Source organism: Miscanthus floridulus, chromosome 1, assembly GCF_019320115.1.
Source record: "Miscanthus floridulus cultivar M001 chromosome 1, ASM1932011v1, whole genome shotgun sequence".
NCBI classification, from domain to species: Eukaryota; Viridiplantae; Streptophyta; class Magnoliopsida; order Poales; family Poaceae; genus Miscanthus; species Miscanthus floridulus.
The window spans coordinates 4,937,339-4,945,748 of record NC_089580.1 but is presented as its reverse complement, the minus strand read 5'-3'; the positions used below and the strand labels follow the sequence as shown (position 1 = coordinate 4,945,748).

At 46.3% G+C, this 8,410-nt stretch overlaps 1 pseudogene; it reads left to right on the top strand.

Annotated features, from left to right (window-relative positions):
- The first annotated feature begins 4,109 nt into the window (after positions 1-4,109).
- LOC136451357 (cysteine-rich receptor-like protein kinase 41) lies at positions 4,110-5,650 on the top strand (annotated as a pseudogene).
- Positions 5,651-8,410: the final 2,760 nt, after the last annotated feature.

Sequence of the window (8,410 nt, the reverse complement as noted above, 5' to 3'; positions counted from 1 at the left end):
CATTCTTCGGTGGCAGAAAGAAGATGGAAGACACAAAAAAAAAAGTTTCTCAGCTCCGCCTGCAAGGAGGTCTGTTGCGGAGGGTTTGTCTGTGCGGTCATCCATACAAAACGTTAAATAGGTTTGGTTTTAAGATCTAGAGATGCAATTTAGATGAAAATCAGTTTCTGCATATATATATATATATATATATATAGTGTATTCCAGAGTGCTTGTATATCTAATATAATTCTTCTTTTATCGAAAAAAATATGCATCACACCGTCGCCAACATGGTTCATCGACGCGCACCCGTCAATGGCGATGGACGTGGCAACAATAATGCGACAAGCAGGCCAGAGCGATCGGGAGCCACAAAACCGGCCGTTCCACCTGCAGCCTCCATCTTGCCGACTAGGCGTACCCATACCCATACGTGCGCAACCTCGGTGCTCGGCTGTGGGCGTCCACTTGTTTGGTTTTAGGAAAAAATCCACATTACCTCCCTCAACTTTTGCGAAAGTTCGCTTTTTCTCTCTGAACTCCAAAATTGGATAAAACATCTCCCTTAACTTTTAAAACCGTTCATCTTACCTCCCTGGCCCGGTTATAAGCGGTTTTGAAGGCGATTTTGTCTTTTTCTTTTTTATTTGTTTCGGTTGAATATTTGAAAAATCGTAGTAAATCACAGAAAAATCATAAAATGAAAAATCTAATTTTGTTGAACTCCACATGAATAGATATATATATAGTGAACATATAATATGATATGCTTTAGTACAAAATTTTTGTTGTAACTTTAGATCTATGCTTTTTTGTAATTAAATGGAATAATTCATAGCTATTGTTTTTATGGTCCAATTGTGGTGAATTAATTATTGTATGCTTAAACTGTAGTAAAAAATTCATACTCATTGGATCATGTATAACTTAGTTATAGATTTTATTTAGGTTTATGTTTGTAAAATATAAATAAATCTATAACTAAGATATACATGATCCAATGAGCATAAAATTTTTACTACAGTTCAATCATTTAATAATTAGCCCACCATAAAAATTTCATCACAATTGAACCATAGAAACTGGAGCTATGAATTATTTCAATTAATTACAGAAAAACATAGATCTAAAGCCACTGCAAAAACTTTGTATTAAAGCATACCAGATTATATGTTAACTGTGTAGGTTTACTCATATGAAGTCCAAAATTGAATTTTTTATTTTATGATTTTTTTGTGATTTACTATGATTTTTCAAAGATTCAGCCGAAATAAATAAAAAATAAAAAGACAAACCACGTATATGTCAGCCTTAACATTGGCAGAAGCATAGCTTTGTGCCTTCACCACAGGTTGAACTTGACCCCCCCCCCCCCCCCCCCACCCACCAAAAAAAAAAGTATGTTCAATGTGTTTTCCAACAAATCGCACCTGCTGCACACTTGGGTTTGATGTATCCGCATCCTAAGATTGAATGGCACGGTTATATTCTTTTAGAGCAGACGATGGATGACGACCCTGACCTTGACCCGCTCCCTCCCGAACACCAGAACCTTGCCTCCCCCATTCGCGAAATCCCCAGATCCGCTACATCCTCTCCCAAATCGCCCAAGCCAAGATCGCATCCGTCATTCTCTGCGCCGGATCTACCTGCTGGTGGTTCGCTTGCTGCCTCCAGTGCAGCGGTTGTTGAGATCCAGCACCCTGCGGAGCTATGCTCGGATGGCCGATGCAGCGCTGCCGCTTCGACGGTTGTGGAGGCGACGACCTGCATGGTGGCTGAGCCTGTCGCTGCGCTCGATGCTGCTCTACCTTCACCCACCTGCATGTCCGACGGCTGCGGCGGCGCGGGCTCCGACATGACGGTGTCTGAAGAGGCGGACCACGGGCTGTCATGGAACCTTGGGGTGGCGCATCCCCTCCGGCGTGTAGCTGGCGGCCGCCCCTGGCCGAGCCACCGTCGCCGGGTGCGGGCGGTGCCGCGGCTGCCGAAGCTGCGGGTGGCAACGCTGGCACGTCCGCCCAGTCGCCCGGGATGGTGGAGCTCGGATCCCGTACGGGTGGGCCCAGCGACGGCGGATCCGCGGCAACCACCGACGCTGTGTTCGTCCTCGAGCTGGCGTCGCCTGCTCGCTCGAAGGGTCGCTCCAACTGCCGACGGCGCTCGATGGGTCGCTCCACTCTCTCCCCCGACGCCGCCTCGTTCTTCCCCGGCCACCTCTCCGCCGGTAGGTCCAAACGCTTGCGTTGGGAGGATGGCTCTCTCTCCGGCGACTCCGACCTCGAGCGCTCTCCTTCCCCATCGCTGAAGGCCGCGAGTTTTACTCGCTCGGGCGCTGCTCCCTCCTCGGCGAGCCACCCACCGATGGCGGCTGCGGCTGCCACCCCGGTGCCACGACGCCGCAGGTGGCGTCGACGCCGTCAACGACGCAGGGGGCGGAGGGCTGCCACGGCCCCGACGAGTGACTGCGACCCGCCACGCTGGGGCGGTACGGCCGCGCCCTCCGTGGCTCCACAGATCCCAGTTCAACTGCGGCTCGGCCCGCGGAGCAGGGTATCTGCCCTTGATGCAGATGGGTGGCGGTGCACCCTGCCTCGTTCTCCAATTCTTCCCGTGGCCAACCAGCGGCTACGTCGGGGAGGCGGTGAGGCCAGGCTTCAGCTGGGCGTCCCACCGGGGGTCAGACCCCGGATCTTCCCGGTCGATTTTCAGGGTAGGTGCTTCAACTGCCTATCCCGGACTCACCGGGTGGCCACCTGCCGGCTCCCCCGCCGCTGCCTGCGTTGCCGCGGGTTTAGGCACAGAGCGCGTGACTGCAAGCGGCCGAGGTCCAACGATGTCGCCACCGCCTCCACTTGCCATTCCTCGCTGTTGTTGGGTGTATGTGCGCTAGGTGGCAGAGCATGGTCGTGGACTGGCTCGCTTTGCTTCGGTAGCGTTACCGTCAAGGCCATCTCTGGGTTGCCTGCTGATTCGTCGACGCCCCACGCCCCATCCGTGATTCCTGCTGTGGGCGAGGTTGCCGTGGACTCCTCCCTGCCTCAGGTTTCCTTCGACGACTTCTTCGACCCCATCGCTTCCGAGATGCAGGCCGTGCCGGCCAATGAGCGATGGGATCCCATGCGCTCCGAGGGGTTGGTCGTCATGGGGAAGCCTTCGGGTGTGGGGGTCCTGGCAGGAAGGTCGCCCCTTCCGGCGCAGCTTTGTGGATCGCCTGACTTGGCCGCACCTTCACATCTGGAGGATGCTCCCTCCGGTTGGGGGGCCGACTGCGTCAATGTGGAGATCGCTGGCCCATCTTGCTCGGCCCCTTCTTCGGACGAGGAGCACTCGGGCCACGCGGGGTCGCCATCCAGAGTTCCTTCCCAGCCTGTGGCCTTGTCGCCCGTGGGCGCGGCGGCGGCTGTGGCGCCTGCTCCGGTGTCACCAAGTGCACTCTCGCAGTATCTGCAGTCGCAGCTTTGCTCTGCCATCACGGAACCGATCTTGGTCGAACCTCCACGTCTCCGTGTTCCTAGGAGGAGTCGTGCGGTTGAAAGCACATCCTCACAGCCACGTCGTAGCGGGAGGCTAGCGGCCAAGAGTAGATGCAGAGCCTTCAACCCGATCGTGCAAGCCCATAACGTGTTGATGGCAAAATTGGGAGTCCGCCAGCAGGATCAGGCGTCGCAGGCCGATGCGGAGGGCGATTTCGATGAGTACATGGCCCTATTCGACGGGCCTCTCTCGGAGTCCAAGCGTGAGGCAATCAGGATGCTCTTCCCGGCCGCCTCCGCGATTGAGGGCATCCAGCTGGTGGAGGGGGTGGAACTTGAGGTTTAGCCTACCTCTGGGTGCCCGCCCTAGGTCGTTCGATCGTTGCCCATGGCTTAGTTTACTAGCTCGCTGTCGCTCAGCCCGTTGTTGCTTTTAGTCCTCTCGTGGTAGTAGCCGGGCTTCGTCGTAGTCTTCTTTAGTTTTTTTCGCTTGTGTCTTCTCGCCTAGGAAACCTTTGGTTACCTAGTGTTGAGCCGTTTGTTATTTGGTTTGGTGTTGTCTACTTTCTCTTAATGAAATACGTGCTACACGGCATGTTTGAGAAAAAATATTCTTTTAGATAAGGAGGGTACAATTATTTGTGACTACAAATGGACTACAAAGCCAGTAAGTTCAATCTCTTGGATCAAATGTTGGTTGATGCAAATAAAGAGCCGACAGACCTGCCGCTATCACTTCTAAAAGCGATCACGAATAATTTCTCTGAAGACCGGAAAATAGGCACTGGTGGGTTTGCAGTTGTTTATGAGGTACCAGTACTTTCAATAACAGACCTCAGTCTTGATGACATTTGATACATTTGATCCAAACACTCATGTTCATGCTAACATAACGATACTGTGACTGCAGGGATTACTTCGGAATGGGGGTCAGTCGCTGTGAAAAGGCTGTTTCAAGCAGTCGATATGGATGAGAAGAACTTCAACCAAGAGGTTAGTAGTTTGATACATGTGAAGAACAAAAACATAGTCAGATTCCTAGGATATTGTGCTGATACACAAGGGAAAGTTGAAAAGTACAATGGGAAGATGATCATGGCAGACGTGCGACAAAAGGTTACTCTGCTTTGAGTTTTTGCCAAATGGAAGTCTTGATAAGCATATCAATGGTATGTTTGTTCCCATTTCATGTATATAGAAAAAAAAACTCGATATGGGAGATGTTTTTAACTTGGACAGTGCCTATCCTGAGCTTCGAGAATCATATAATTGTTCACTGTCCTGTACTCCTCTCCCTAGATATCTGTCGTTTTCGTTTTCCGAAAAATAACTTTAACTAAATATATATTAAAAAATATTAATATTTATGGTCAACAATTAGTATCATTAGAAAGATCTTTGAATTTAATTTTTTAATAAATTTATTTGGAGATACAAATGTTGCACGCATTTTCTACAAATCGAGTCAAACTTGTGGCACGCACACCAACAGCGACAGTTATTTAGGGACGGAGGGAGTATATCTAGACTCCCACTGCATGCATAGGCCATGTTCGCTTCTCTTATAATCCGTACTTTTCAGCTTGTTTTTTTAGCCGGAACAGTGTTTTTCTCTCACAACAAATCAACCGGAACAGTATTTCGGCTTGTTTTTTCAACGAAGCGAACGGGGCCTATGTCCATAAGAAGAAAAATAAACAAATTTGCCTCCAATTTGCAGATTCATCCCGAGGACTTGATTGGAAGACATGTTATCAAATAATTAAGGGAATTTGTTGCGAGGGTTTACATTGTCTTCACCAGCAGAAAATTGTCCATCTAGATCTGAAACCTGCAAATATACTGCTGGACTATTACATGGTGCCTAAAATTGCTGATTTTGGTCTGTCAAAGTGCTTTGATGAAAAACAAACCCGGGCTATAACTTCAAAAGTGATTGGACCACTGTAAGCTAGCTAGCCACCTTTAAACACAAAACCTTTAGGGATTGGTTATGGATTATATATGTTGCTTTCATTTTGCTTTTAAGTTGCTTAGACTACAAAGTTTCCCATGACAGGGGATATATGGCACCAGAAATTTATAGTGGAGTAATCACATTCAAGTCAGGCATATATAGTCTTGGTATTATAATTACGTAGCTATTGACAGGACAGAAGGGTTATCTTCAGATTGAGAATGTAAGGCTATAGTCTATCCAAGTTACATGTTCGGTATTTAAAAAAATGGCCAATTGGCCAGGGCAGTATATATGGTTGTGTGCACTCTAAACTGTAAGCCTATAAAAACAAAATATATACCTTCTATTTAAAATGAGGGACTGAGGGAGTATTGCGTTCCAAAAAAAATGAGGGAGTAGTTTGGTAAAGTTCAATTTTAAAGCCAGCAGATTGAAATTGTAATTGTATTTACTACTATAGTTTAATAGCGCTAGTTAGTTGGCACCATTATAGTCTTTCCTGCTCAAACTAAATACTACGCATCTTTATTCGTTTCTTGATTAATGAACCAGTTTTTATTTTCCTTGGTTTTATCTGATTTATCTGAATGATCACTAGAATGCCTCGAATACCATTATTTTTTATATTAACTTGAGATTAAACATACTAATAGTAATGCTAGGAAGTAGATCTATTAGTGCAAATAAAAAATAAAGAACAAAACATTAAACATGTCGGACGTCCAATCTGGACCCCCCACGTCGGACCAAGCGGGCCAGGAGATGCTCAGGACTGAGCCCAGGACCACCCTGCGCGTGCCCAGGACCACCCTAGCAGCCGCCCTCCCCTACAGCCGTCGCCCCCTGCCCTAGCCGCTGGCAACCGCCAGTGACAGCCGCCCAACCGGCCCCCAGATCAGGGCTGTGACAAAACAATATTTTTCTGCAAGCATCGAGCTGGCTGAAAATTGTAAACTGACAAAAAAAGGAGCATTCTCTCTTAACGGAGGTAACAGTAGTAAATAAATACATTGGACAATACTAAATAGATACAGAAAAATAGTCAAATAACTGTTGTGTGCAGTTATAGTATTTTCTCCTTTGATCTAATGTGTAAATGCCACTCACATCTAGCATCATGTCTAAATGTGAATGCAACATTTTTGCTGGTGCTCGTTTAATGTGGGTATTTTATGCACATAAACATTAGTTTTTTATTGTTTTAATGACATGCGCTACACTACGTCAGATTTGCACATCACTGTCGGCATCATCACTGTCGGATTTGTGAGAACCAGCAGTGGTACCTTCACGGCTGGTTATGAGCTTGAAAATAAAAAAATAATTGAGGCTGGGCTAAAACCGACAGTGAAGGACCACATCATTGCCGGTTTGTGGCTTAAACCGGTAATGTTTTGGCGGCCACTCATCACTGTCGGTTTAAGCCAAGAGCCGATAGTGATTGGGCTCTATCACTGTCGGTTCTAGCCAAGAACTGACGGTGATAAGCCTACAACACAAAAATGTTGCAGCCGTCCTCTCATTCCTCCTCTCTTTCATCCCGAGAACAGAGGCGCGCGTTTAGACCCTTCCCTTTATTGTTGCGGCTGCTCTTCACCATGAAGCTAGTGCTTGGATTTTGAAGAATGGCTTGATCTTTTTGCTTTAAGGTTAGTAACAAACATCCACTCCTTTGATTTTGTTGCTTAATTAGCTTCGTTTTGATGGCTACATTGCTTGATTCTCATTCTAGTTCTTTCTCCATTCTAGAGAGCACTTTTCTAATTGGACATTTGTGCAAGGCTCAAATTGTGGCGAATCCATCGTTCAAATGGTTGGTGTCTATGAACACATTTAAATTCCTAGCTAATTATTCCATGGTGGTCAAGATCATCATTGTTAGTATGTGATGCTATAATTAGTTCTTAGAAGTATAGTAGAATATATGTTCTTCATTATTGCGCAATAATTATTTTTTACTACGATTTTCAATTTACAGGGCTGGGGCTACCAATTTCAATTTTCTAATAATTAGTGTACAATAATGTTTTCCAAAAATGGTACTTTTGAGCTACAATTGTTGTTCACGAAGCTCAATTTCTTATTAATCCTTTGTAATTACTGGCTCAATATTTTTTTTGTAGAGATGAATCGAGAGTGTATGTATCTATCCTGAATGGACAAGCGGTACATGCATAGCGTCAGCCAGTTTATCACCGATGCTAGGGCCCATGTTGGGAATGGAAACCCTGTCTTCTGCTCATGCAAAGATTGCAAGAATCATAGGAATTTTTGTCAAATTGAGTCTATACGATCGCACTTGATTACCAGGGGGTTCATGCCAAACTATATGATATGGACTATGCATGGTGAGGTTGGTGTGAATGTTCTGCAGGAAAACGATGATGATGTGAACATGCTTGACGTAGCCATTCACGATGCTGACGAGGAACCCAGTGTCAATACGGAACCTATGACCACAGTTAATAATGTGTTTAGGAACACGCTAGCTGACAACACCAAGGATAACGATGACATTTCTCAGCTGCTATGTAATGTAGAGACCGGATGTCTTAGTGAAAGACAGCTGAGAATGCTAGAGAAAATGAGACAAGATGGCAAAACACTATTGTATAGGAATTGTCCAATGAGCAAACTGGAAGCCGACATCATGCTGTTAGAGTTCAAATCGACAAATGAATTGAGCGATAAAGGCTTCGATCAGTTATTAGGTATAATAAGGAAAATGCTCCCAGAAAAAAACGAGTTGCCAGAAAAGACATACTTGGCCAAGCAAATGATCTGCCCCATCGGCCTCGAGGTTGAAAAAATCCACGCGTGTTCCAATGATTGCATATTGTACCGTGGAGAAAAATACAAAGACTTAGACAAGTGCCCCAAGTGTGAAGCTCCACGGCACAAGGAAGGTCCGTCAGATGAGGGTACCAAGACCAGAGGAGGTCCCATAAAGGTCGTTTGGTATTTCCCTATAGCTTTCCGGGTGCATAGACTG